This window comes from Aythya ferina (assembly GCF_964211825.1).
Source record: "Aythya ferina genome assembly, chromosome: 4".
Taxonomy (NCBI): domain Eukaryota; kingdom Metazoa; phylum Chordata; class Aves; order Anseriformes; family Anatidae; genus Aythya; species Aythya ferina.
In genome coordinates this window covers 32,195,674-32,208,096 of record NC_140300.1, presented here as the reverse complement: position 1 = coordinate 32,208,096, position 12,423 = coordinate 32,195,674, and the positions used below count along the sequence as shown (strand labels likewise).

The 12,423-nt window shown below is 46.0% G+C and overlaps 1 protein-coding gene across 7 annotated transcripts in view; it reads left to right on the top strand.

Annotated features, from left to right (window-relative positions):
• ARHGAP24 (Rho GTPase activating protein 24) overlaps positions 1–12,423 on the top strand; it is a 165,127-nt gene that overhangs the window by 21,706 nt on the left and 130,998 nt on the right. Inside the window, exon 1 of one of the 7 annotated variants that reach the window (XM_084518690.1) lies at positions 3,285–3,431. The exons of the other annotated variants lie outside the window; for them this stretch is intronic. The gene's annotated coding sequence lies outside the window, so the exon portion shown is untranslated. Of the gene's footprint in view, positions 1–3,284; positions 3,432–12,423 lie in introns of those variants that run through there. 7 annotated transcript variants of the gene reach the window in all.

Here is a 12,423-nt window from a genome sequence, read left to right as displayed (position 1 = left end):
GTAAAAATCGGTCCGATGCGCTCACTTGAATCAGATGAATACACTATTTTAAAGGTACTGCTTATTTTTCTGCTGTTTAAAATCTTGGAGTACCACAGCTTTGTGCCTTCCTGGATAGGAAATCCCCTAAGAGTGCAGCCTGAATACATTGCCATCTGTAGCGTGGAATAGACTTGTGTCTGCTGCCTGCTTCTGTGGCAGTAATTTACTGCTCCTTAATGTTCATCTACTTTGCTATTTATTTAGCTTTTTTACAGGCATGCTTTAGGGCTGTCTGTCTCTAGAGTGCCATAAGAACAGAGTAAATAACTCTTGCCTCTCAGCCTAGGGCAGGTCTGAGCCACTGTGATAATAAGCTGAGAGACCTTGTGCTAGCACCTGCAGGAGTACGGTAGTCCTAGCTGTTAATCATCTCGTGATGTTGGAAAATGCTCTGAGAATTACATCTGTGCAGATACTCAAACACATAATCGCATGCACACTACTGATGCCTACTAAATTTTTGATGGTATGTGTTTATGGGGATTTAGCGGTGAGTTCAGAGATGTCAGACCTGCCTAAGCCAGCGTCCTGCATGGCACAGGCTGTGACAATTCATCAAGCTTTGCAGTCTGCATTAAGGTGCATGTGTTAAGAAAACCATTCAGTATTCAGGTAATTGTTCCCAGAGAAGGTTCTTGTACAAGCAGCTTTCAGAGCACATTTCTGTAGCTGTTGACCCTTAAAAATATGCCAGGCTGTATAGGTTGATTAAATAACCCATGGCAAATTTATGCTTTACACATTAGTATCAACAGTTCGTGAATATCCAATAAGTAATAATTTCTGGGGAATCAATGTATCGTTCACTACAGTTATTTTGGTAATGAAGAGTTTGAAAAGCAGACATCAAAATAAAAGCGTTTATGAGCCAGAGGCTGGAATTCAGGAAGTACAGCTCTTCTTTTTGACATTTGGCAATATGTTCAGATGCGTTTGAGGATTTTGTCACTTACTGAGAGGTGTCAAAAAGCACAGAGCACCGTACAGCACTAGGAACCCCAAATATTTCCATCTCTCTGCCATTGACCAGCAGGATGACCTCAGAAGATGCTATTAACCTTGCTGCTTCCTTTTGTGAAATGGAGGTGGTTATTCCGGTCTTTGGATTGCTTTGATAAGTTTGGTAGCAGTTGATTAAATACCTAATAGTTTGCTTGAGTCTTCCACTTTAATCTCAAGTAGTTTATAAAGACATGTACAGATGAGAAGGTTTAAAGAAAAAACAAGTGCTACCAGCAGCATAATTTAAAATATTCTGCTAGGCTTGGAAGATGAATGAACGCCAACCCAAATGTGGGTCAGTCAAATGGTACATATGTGTCGCTGAAATATGTCCCAGGTTGGATGCCAGGTACAGAAGGGTGTTTTTCCCATTAACTACGTGTAAGGATCTGCTGCATTCACTTTGACAAGAAAATTGATGTGACCTTGTAGGAACCCTGGTGTTCTTGCAGTGGAGAACTAAAGCCAAGAAGTCAACTGACAGCATGAATTTCCAGTGCGTGAGGAGGTCATTAGGAGATGGAGAGCAGCATTTTGCCATTATTTTATTGGCAGCGTACTGTGGCATCTGTGTTTAGGACAAATACCTGTTTCTTCACTACTGGACTGCACAGTCTGCATACAGTACAGCCACACATTTAGATGGTAATGGGATTAATGGGATGGAAGACATTCAAAAGGTGATTTTTTTTTTCCCCCAAAGTCAGATTGTAGTTTGTATTTTGCTGGTTTTTTTTTTTTTTTTTTTTTTGGTTGTGCCTGGAAGCAGGCAAAGACGTATGATTCCTGGTCCTGGGGAATGCTCTATTTCGTGTGTGCATTTATAGAAGATGGAAGAATGTGGGGAGGAGTGGACAGGGCAAGCCGCTGAGTTTATCTGCATAGCTCTGATGCGAATTTGGGAAATGCAGGTTCCAGTTTGTGGTGTGAATTCAGTGAATGCCTGAGAACCAGTCTGCTTTACATTTTGGGCTTGGGTTCTGTCCAGTCGACACCAAAAATTACACCACAACGTTTGTATGTGTGGAAGTGAAGGAGATGTGAACGGTATTACGATGAGCAAAAGTTCACTAGAGCACAGCATTTTGTCAAAAATATGGCAGGCTGTTGGCTCAGGGTAGCAAATGTACAGCTTATCGGTCTTGGTATGCACAAGAACAATCAAGTCCCTACCTGGTCGCAGAGCCCAGCCGTGGTGTCTCCACTCTGCCCTGCGCTCCATCCTGTTCCTTACAGCCAGCACACCAGGTTCCCCCTGTGTGATAGCATCTAAGGTCAGAAGCCTAGGGAACATTTAGGTAGTTCAGCTACACTCCACCCTGAAAGCCTCTCCAATGCTGTACATTTTCTTTAAAATGTGAATATTAGTTTAATTTTCCTTGGTACTTCAGGCAGTTACTCCACGCTGTATGATGGGAGTAAAGAAAATAAATAATATCTGGTTATATCGACACTATAACTAAATGGTTTCCACTTTGTGAAGCATGCTCATTTGCTGTTAGAAATATAAGCAGCTACAGCATGCTGTAGTGAATATATGTGTATGTCTCCTTGGTATCAGACTATTACATTTGAGTCATTAGCTGTCAGTGGGGAAAGGTCTCTGCCAATGTGTGTCAGCTGCCTGCAGGGGCACAGAGCTACTGAAGGAGAGCAGAGGGAAAAGAAGCAATACATGCCTGTTATTCTTCTAGTCAAGGTCAGTGAATTTTCATTGATTCCTTATTATCATCAAACACAATCTTACCCTTGTAATATTTTATCAGTAAGAACAGCAGCTGTCTCGTGCTCTGATATCCTTGCAGTGTCTCAGGGGATCTGGCAAGGATGGCAATTCCATTTAGCGGAGATGCAGGCAGGGATAGCAAATTGATCTAGGTACTTCCAGAAGACAAAGTGAAGAAGTGAGCAAGCCTATAACATATGAAGAAATCTGACTTCTGATGATTCTGCGTAGCGTTTTCCCTCTTGGAGGTGGTTCAGGGTATTGTGTTGTTGGTCCTCTGCTGCCTCTGCTAGTCACTGTACTCCTGACAGCCCATTCTGCTTTAGGAAGCCAGCATTAAGCTGGATCTGAAGGTCACCTATCCAGCTCGAAATATGGGCAGCTGAGCAAATCACCATTTAGCAGCCCCTCTTTCACAGTACAGCTGTTGTTTATTGGCAGCTGATGAAAATGTCTGTCTTGCTTTCCCCTCTGCCTAGGCTTAACTTGGGTAGTTGGGTAAGCGGCAGGAGGGAACTTGCAGGTTCGATGGCTGTGGGACAGCTCTGCTGTCACACGGCCCTGGTTTTACATGCTGAGGACATGAGGTTTGGGGATCAAAGCCAGGTAACCTGTCTGGATGGAGCAGCGCTGATGTGGGGCTGTAAATGAACCAGAACAGGCAAGTTCACCCACTCTCAACTGTTTTAGGCACCTGTTCAGTTGCCATCATACAGTTGTGGCCTATGTGGTTTTACGGAATTGAATTTGAGGTGTGTAATGGGATCCCAAAGAACTGTGAACTTTGGCCTTCAGGAAATACTTTTGGTGTTTGCCTAAAAGTTGAGGTTGATCTGCTCTTTCAGTTGATAACCCATCCTGAACTTCCTGGTGTGCATTTTTATCCTCTAGGTTTTGGCTTAAGTAACGTGTAACAGCATTCATTTGCTCACAGGATCTTAGCCAGACCCCTGCAAGGAACAGTAGATAGGAATGCTAAGGTGTAAACCTTAAAATTGGGATTTGAGTGTCTTTGGAAACTGAATAACTGTCTGCTGGAATCTTAAGCACAGGTAACCACCGTCTGTCTGTAAGGGGAAGACTGTCTCTGATGTACAAACAGAATATTTTAAAGTACTCATTTCTGGCAAAATATGCGTGCTTCATTTAATCCCATTTGTGTGGAGCAAAAAGAACCACCACGGGCAGCCAATTCCATTTATTGGGATTAATAGGATACAAGTGACAAAATTTTGTTACCTTTTTAATATAAAACAAAGCTTGGAACGAATGCGTTAAATAGAGACTAGTGTGATAATTATCAAAATGGAAATGGAGCCTGTCAGTAGGGGAAGCCTCTCAGTACGAGTACTGGATGTGATGAAAAATGGAACATGGTGCCTTTTTATGAGTTAAAAAGGAATGGATAATAATGCAGGGCAGGTAGGAAAACTTAATTGTACGTGCATGTTAGAACCGCATCACGAGAAATGGCTGTCTGTCCCCGTTACCTGGAGGATTTCTGGTAAGGACAATGAGAGTTTGATTTGCCTTGGTCCTTGTCTTTGGATATCCACAGGAACCAGCTTGCGTGTAAATACAGCACAGCAGCTGCTCCGCAGGTTGCTTGGGTGGCGAGAGCGGCTCCTCGCTCGCGTGCAGGGGAGGAGGATGTGCAGCACCCACCCTCTGAGAGCCTCACTGCTTGGGTATTGCTCAAAGACCTCTTGCCAACTGTGAAGGAAAAATTAATCAAGCAGTCATGCAGATGTCACAAGAAACCCGGGGTTTCAACAGAGCAAGCACGCTTCTTGGCAATTCCACCAGAAACTCAATGTGCAGAACTAAATTATATGGGATTTTCCTGAGATGACCGGTGATGCTCCCTGATTATGAAGGGGTTCACCAGAACAGCTTTCTAGTACTGAATACTGATTTGGGAGGGTGATGAATTCACAACTGTTTAAAAAAAAGAAAATTCCCCACCTTTCTCCTCTGTCCCCCTCAACAAAGGAAAACTGAAAAAAAAAAAATGAAAAAGAAAGAAACAAAAAACACAACAGAACTGTAAAATACACTTGAACCTGTTCCCATGGATGGAGTGGAATGGAAGGACACCGTGTTGGATGCTGGATGAAGATTTTAACAGAGCCAAATGCCCTGGTTTACTGCAAATACAGTCAGCTGCCAACAGCATTTCTAACAGTAACATGCTCCAGGGTGTTCCTGATCAAAGGCTGCCAGCTGGGCCTGCTGAATTTTGTCTAAAATACCAAGAGCAAATAGAGACCCCATTTTTTGGATGTTTGAAAGGGTCTTGTTTTAAGTGGCTTGCAGACTTGCATACTCGTTGCTGGCTGAGTGCTTCTTCTGGGGCCGTGAGCACTGCAGGTCTCAGCAGAGCATGGGGCCGAGCTCCATGCAGCCGCAGCCTGGTTGCTCTTGCTCCCCTGTTGTTGTTCTTTCAGCCAGAGCATGAACTTGCCCTTATTTCCTTTCCCTGCATGGCTTTTGACTTCGCTCACTGCAGAAAGGTACTGCTCTTTTCAGCTTTGCACGCATCGTGCAAACTTGGCACATGTTTTGGGTTAGCTCCATGTCCCTGATGCTGTGATTTTTCTTGAAACACTTAGTGGAAGGAAGAGAAGCCTCTATGAGACATGTCTTTCTACTTAGGGCAAGTGCATTTTTTTCCTTTCTCATCATTCTTGGTCTTCATTCACTGAACATAAGGCCTCAAGTTTTAAATCAACTTGTTAACCCTCTGACTAAATGAGTTTCAGAATAGACGAGGAGGGCTGTATCCTGTGGGATGTGAGTTGCAGGATCTCCTGTTCTCGGCTTGTTTTCTGCCTGAGAAAACCAGGTAAAACCTGGCGCGGCAGCAAGTGAAGCAATCCAAGGACTGGTCCCCTTCACACAGCAAATGGCCGTGGTGGCTGGTTGATGCTGAAAGTGAAGTGAAAGCCCCAAAACTGCTTGGGGCCTTTTTTTTAATGAGTTTTCTGGGAATGGCTTCACAAGCGCATGAACGTAAGTGGGCTTGTGCAGCTCGGGCAGTGAAGTTTCGGGAATAAAGAGGTGGTTGTGGAGGGATAGGTCTTAGCCTGCACGTTCAGCAGAAAGTTCTGCCACTTCTAATGCTGTGCCTTGAAGCTTATCGGTTGGCTGGTGCTGCAGGTTTCAGGGATTTACTTGTAGATACACTTTTTTCACCACAGTGGTCTCAGTCAGGGTTATTAAAGGTATAATACGTTTTGTCAGTAGATACCCATGGGAATTTTTTACTAAAGAGTTCAGGGTGATAAGGCAAAGTATTTTGAAACCGTAGTGTTTCTGATGCCATCACTCTGTTGTTTGGGAAAGGTTTCTCAAATTCACAGGATTGAATTTCTGTCCTGAGCCTGAGGTGAATATCCACGAACTCATTCACTGAGGTGCTCAGCTGCGAGGTGATCAGATTCCAGCTTTAATCCCCTCTTCTGCTTCTTTCAGACCAAAAATGTGGGCCTGAGTTTTCAATAACTCTTGGTTTTGTTCTGTCCCTGTGGAACAAAAAAGGTGTCTTGTCCAGTATGAAGTCCCAAATGAACTACAGGAGTGCCACTGAAGGCTGCACAGAGTCACGGGTTGTGTGCCAGGTTCAGACAATTCTTGCTCAGTGGTTTGCCCCTGACTGGTGCTGCTAGAAATTCACTTTTCCCTTGGAGATGGTTTGTAGGATTTAGTGCAGTGCAAGGAGTGTTCAGTCTTACTTCATCGGCTTGGCATGCAGCTGCTGTGTTAATGTCTGTCCCTGTAGTGGGGACATCTGCAAACCACAGCCTGTTCCCGCAGCCATCCCTTCGACTCCCTGCATACCTCATTGCACAGGGCTTGCAGCTCTCCCTCCTCCCTTGGTTTCCGTGGATGTCTCAGGTGCAGCCTTTGTCCTTCCTGTGCAGAATAATGAGCAGCTGATCCCACGTGAGAGCCTACATGGCAGGCACTGCAGCCCCAGCTCCTCTCCCAGAGCCTTTTTGGGGAGAACGTCTGTGTTTCCAACCTTCTCTGTCTTTGTTCAATCCAAACTGGAAGTGAGTCTTTTGGTAAATATTTTTACAATAGAACAAAGCACAAACCCTCATGGTGTCGGTGGAGAATGTTAGCACCACTGCCCATGTGTGTGTACAGAGCTGAAGCTCTCGAGTACGCTACCATGTGTTGTGTAAACTGGGTATAATTACAATCAGCCAGCAGCTGCTGCTAGACTGGAAAAATAGGCACTCTAATAAGTCATTGAGTAGCCAGCAGCTTAATGTAGGTTCTTGGTGGCCAGTGCATCTATGTCTCCCTGACATTCACTGTACTGCCCCTGTCTCTTTGATGGAGTGTGCAGCTTGGTGTAAAATCCTGCAAGCTGTGCTGCGAAGCCTGCCCGATCAGGCTGCAGGACATTTGGTCAACTCCTAACTAGGAGCTGGTGCAGTCAGCTTCCAACGTAGCACACGCTGTTAAACCAGTGTTCAAGGTGTGCTAAAGTTTAATTTGTGTTGTGCTATCTCACACAGGCTGTAGTTAAACATCCCTATTCAAAGAAATTCTGCGTGTGTGTTGTGGTTTAACCCGGCCGGCAGCTAGGCACCACACAGCCGGTCGCTCACCCTCCTCCCTCCCTCTCTGGGACGGGGGAGAGAAACAGGAAGATTAAGCCTGTGGGTTGAGATAAAGACAGTTTATTAAGACAGGAAGAAAAATAAAATAATGATAATAGTACTGCTACTAATAATGTGTACAAACAAGTGATGCACAGTGCAGTTGCTCACCACCCGCTGACCGATGCCCAGCCTAACCCCAAGCAGTCTGTCACCCCACCCCGGCTAGCCACCCCTATCTATTGTTCAGCATGACCCCATAAGGTATGGAATACCCCTTTGGGCAGCTTGGGTCACCTGTCCTGAGTCTGTCCCCTCCCAGCTCCTGCTGCACCCCCAGCCTGCCCGTTGGCAGGACAGAGCAAGAAGCTGAGATGTCCTTGGCTTGGTGTAAGCACTGCTCTGCAACAATTAAAACATCAGCATGTTATCAGCACTCCTCTCATCCTAAGCCAAAACATAGCACCCTACCAGCTACTAGGAGCAAAATTAACTCTATGCTAACTGAAACCAGGGCAGCGTGCTTGCTGATTTCTCACGTACTGCTAAGGGACCTCTTCCATGCAGTTGCTGTAGTAACCAAGGAGTGATGATTTTTTAGCAGCATTTGTACAAGCCCATTCCTTTCAGCTTTGTTCAGTGGGGCTGTGTAAATGCTCTTCTCTGTGAACATGATGGAAAATGGCCTGGATCCTATGCAAGCTCAAAGGGTGAAGGCATGCTATTTAATACTGATGCCATGGATGAAAGACCTTCCTGAACGTGGTTGTTATTAGGGCCTGGGGGTTGCCACATGTGCCCTGGCAAGCTGAGGCAGACCTCTGCAATCCCTTGTACAGAACAAGTTCATGAGAGTGGCCGTCACAGGGGGGTTGGTGTTGGCAGCCTCACAACAGGGGCCAAGGGCTGAATGGTGATGGAAGCAGTTAAATTAACTTCCCCTGCTGGAGGGACATCCTCTTAAGCAGACTTAGCACAGAAGTTGGACTAACAAAAGCTCTCTCTGTTGCTGCTAGGGCTGCTGAATAAAACCCATTACGCTCCTTCACTGTGCAACTACCCACAAAGAGCTCCTGCTCTGAGTAGCTGCAGTGTCTCCAAGAAAAAGCAAATGCTTTGAGCTCCTGAGCGGTGACCAGAAGCACAGAGGCAGTGGTGAGGACTTGCACAGCCCAGGCACGTGTTTCAGAGGCCTGTTGACATGCTGCAATGCAGGTGGTGGACAAATGGACATGAGGCTGTGATTTAAGCAGCAGGCTGATGCTTTAGGGCAAACTTGCTGGTCTCTGTTACTCTGACAAATGGCTGCTCCAGCCTAGCAACAGTACTTGGCACTTTAAGGATATGGAACAATTAAAAACTTGCATGTCTGTGTTTTGTATCTACTACAGTAAGCAGTCGTTTTGCTGGAATGAGCATAGGCACCCCCCAGCCCCTGTTCCCCACTTGGTCTTCGGTGAGGACTAATCCTTTTTTTTTTTCTCTTCCCTGTTTAGTTGGAGCTTTCGTATCCTAAAAATGCACATGGAAATAGCACAAGTGCTCTAGGAGGGTGCAAAAAAAGTGAGTGAGCAGCCAGCAAAAACGTTGAAGTGTTTATCTGTATTGGAGCCCAGGGAGCGTGTGGGAGGCTTGCAGGTTTTTTCCTTTTCCTTGCCTCAAGTGCACTAAGTGATGCTGCACTGGGGAGAAAGGGTGTTGTGGAAGAATTGGGGACTGCCATTGGTATTAAATTTACCATGTGCCCCTTTGCTTCCAAGTGTAGAGGTGCCAGAGTTCCTCCCCAGGCCTACGAAGGATGGCTGTCGTGTTGGGTACCAGTGATAACTGCAACTCTGTCCAGCTTCTGCGAGCCAAAAGCATGTTTAGCAAATGACTTACAGGTAAACTGAAAACTAGGTGGTTGCTCAGTTCATTTTGATGAAATCTGTCCTTTTTAATACAGAATCAGTAACCATGGAGAGCCTGAGAGTGAGCCTCCCAGCTGTTCCTGATCGACGTGGTTTAGGGCAGTATGACCTCTTTGTCTTTAGTCTCCAGTCCAACATAAAAAACGAGTTTCCTGTGAGACAGAAGCTGTGCTACATAAACTTTTACAGAAGTGTAGAGGCTGTGCATTACGAAAATCTCCATTTTGACAGGGGGAAGATTGCCTAAAGAAACATTTTGAGAAAGCGCTTCATAAGAAACGCTGCCATAGTCGGTTGGCGTTAGTTGCAACTCCCATTGGTGATTTGGTGAAAAGGATAAAGAGGAGATGGATCTGTGACGCCTGCTGAGCTCAGGTGAGGCATAAGGCAGCGCTGGGCAAGGACAGGAGATGCAGCAAAGCAAAGCTTGTTTGCTGTAACCTTTCTTGAGCTGTTCTTGGGGTCAGTCTCTCGAGCATCCAAAGTGCTACATTTCTTCTAAGGGGAGAAATTGGCCGAATGGAGAAAACGGTGAATTTCCACATGATATCAGAGCTCTTGTGTCCCCAGGTATCTCGTTAGGAATGGAAGGCTACTCGGGGAGGAAGCTTAGCATGACGTGTGTAACAGCGGGCTCCCAAAGCAATGCCCCTTGCTCTGAGAATTCACGGATTAGTCTGGAAGGAGTCCAGCGTTAGATTTCATTCACAGCCTAGGTTGTAAAACATTTATGTTGTGTTTAACTAGCCTCAGATCAACAGAAGATCTTTTTCCTTTTGCTTCCTGGGGTTGATTGTTATTCCAGGTGTGCTTCTTAATTTTCTTTCTGTATATATATAATGTCATTTATATAACCAGCACTATCTGAGAAAAGGAGGTACTAGCCACAGCTGAAAAATAAAGCATACAGAGCCTCTGTGTCAGCCTTTCTGATACACTGAAGTTTTTGGCTTACAATTTTCTGGCTGATTGCCTCATTTTTGAAGAGGTGAGGTGGAGGGAACAGGGAAAAATAAATCTTCGGTACTTTATAATGTGACAGTAAGAAGAAATGCTTACAATACATTTCTTCCCGCTGGCTCACACCAGGACGCAAGTCAAACCTACCATTTTACGAGCAACTAAGCTGTTCTCAGCCAGTTGCAGCCAGGGGCTCACGTACCTTGTGCTGCGGAGATGCCAGGGAGGAAACGGTGGGCTTTTTTTTTTCCCCCTTAAAATAGTCTCCCAATTCTACTGAAGCACTTGCTTCAATCAGGAGAGTTAATGACCTTCTGGAGCAGGCACCGGAGCTGTTGCTGGCTCTTGGCGGCTGCAGCTCGGACTCTGGTGAAGGAGCAGGTCCCGGCTCTTGGTGCTGCGCTGTCCACACCACTTGGATGCGGGAGCACCGCAGCCCTGCTTTCCCCACCCGTGCACTCAGGGGTTTGGGATCAGCGCGCTATGACCCAGCTTTTCGGGGGCTGTTTCTCACAAAGAGTGTGAGTGTGTTGGTGACTGTGAGGAGCGCCTTGCATCCCATTCCAAAAGCATGAGCGTGGGCCAGTGTTTGTTTTAGTTGTGTAATAGCTGGCCCGGTAAACAGAGATTATTCTGATGTCCCTTTGCTGTACTGGGAAGAAGTATCCCATTAACTGAGTGAAGAAAACATCTACTGCTCTGAGTTCTCAAATGGCTGGTCTAATGTCTAAATCGGGGCCTTTAACGTGGCGAATAGAGCTAATTAGCCGATGTAGCTGCCACAAAGCACAGAGCAGTACAATGAAGACACCCACTCTCGGCTGGTGTTGGCAGCACAGCTGTATTCTTCTAGTTTTGCAATAGGTTGACTTGAATGCTAAGTGAAGTAAGCATTTCTTACCAAGTGTTTAATTAGGCAGAATGAAGGTCTGCTGGGTTGGCTTGTTGCTGCTTTTCACCATTTCCCAGAAGATGAGAGCACTCTCACCGTTACCTGGGTCCCGATGAAAATCCCAACGTCGTGTTAAATGCCTGTGAGTGCACTGCTGTTCTGGGAACCCCAATGGAGCAGCTTGGCCCAACGTGAGCAGTGTGGGCCACACATGTCTCTCTCCTTGTCCTTTCCATTGCCGGGATCCTGGTCATTCTGCTGCCTCTGCGTGTGGCTGGGTGACGAGGGGTCTCTGTCAGCAGTCTGCAGTGTGCTACAGGGACATGGAAATGCAGGACTTCTGTCAAGACCAGCTTTTCTTCAAAAAGCTTGACTTCAGCATGCTCCTGCTTGGCTCCTCCTCATCCCATCGCACTGTGCTCCCGGAGAAGAGCAAGCAGGGAGGACTGGGAGAGGTTACACGTGGTGTGCAGAGCTGCACTGTCCTCCTGATGAGGGCCTTGAATGCGTTAGACCTTGGGAGGGAAGGTGAAGTGGTCAGAGGGGCCCGAAGGAGAAATACTAGTGGTGGTGTGTAGCCTCCAAGACAGTAACCTGAGATGGAGAGAAGAGCGTGTTAAATGAGCGGCTGGAGAACAGCACCAGGGCTTCACAGCAGGTGTGGGGAGGAAGAGCTGGACTTGCAGGACCGAAGGAGCTGGTAAGAAATCCATGAATCTGTTAACCACCATTCCTCACGTTCTCTGTTTTCTTCAGAGGATAATTATTTGCTGGCATTATTTTGCCTGGCTCAGCTTGTGAGACTCAGTGTACATCTGCAAATGGCATTAACTTCTCCGTTTGGCTTGCAGAGCTTTCTCATAAAAGCCTGTAGCCACTATTGTTTTTAAAACCCTAGGCAGTTCACAGTGGAGCTCAGGAGGATGTGCTCTGTGGATGGTACAGGAACAAAGGGGCTTTTTTTTACAGAATTCTCTTGAGCTCTCAGTGTGTAGACGCTTTTAAATTAGTGTTTGACAATAGGATAATAATGCTGACTAAATGAGACGACAAAATGCCAAAAGATTTCTGAGACATTAGAACAATGCATTTGGTTCTCTCCCATCAGTGGTAACGCCAGCAGTGGAACAAATGGCTGCTGAAGAATGGAACCAGCTGAAGGGGGAAAAAAAAAAACAACTATTCTCCTATGAACTGTGTCCAGCAGGTCCCCAGTGTGTCACAAACATCCAGGAAGAGCATAAAGGCTTTCCATGTAGGGTGGCTGCGAACAATAGA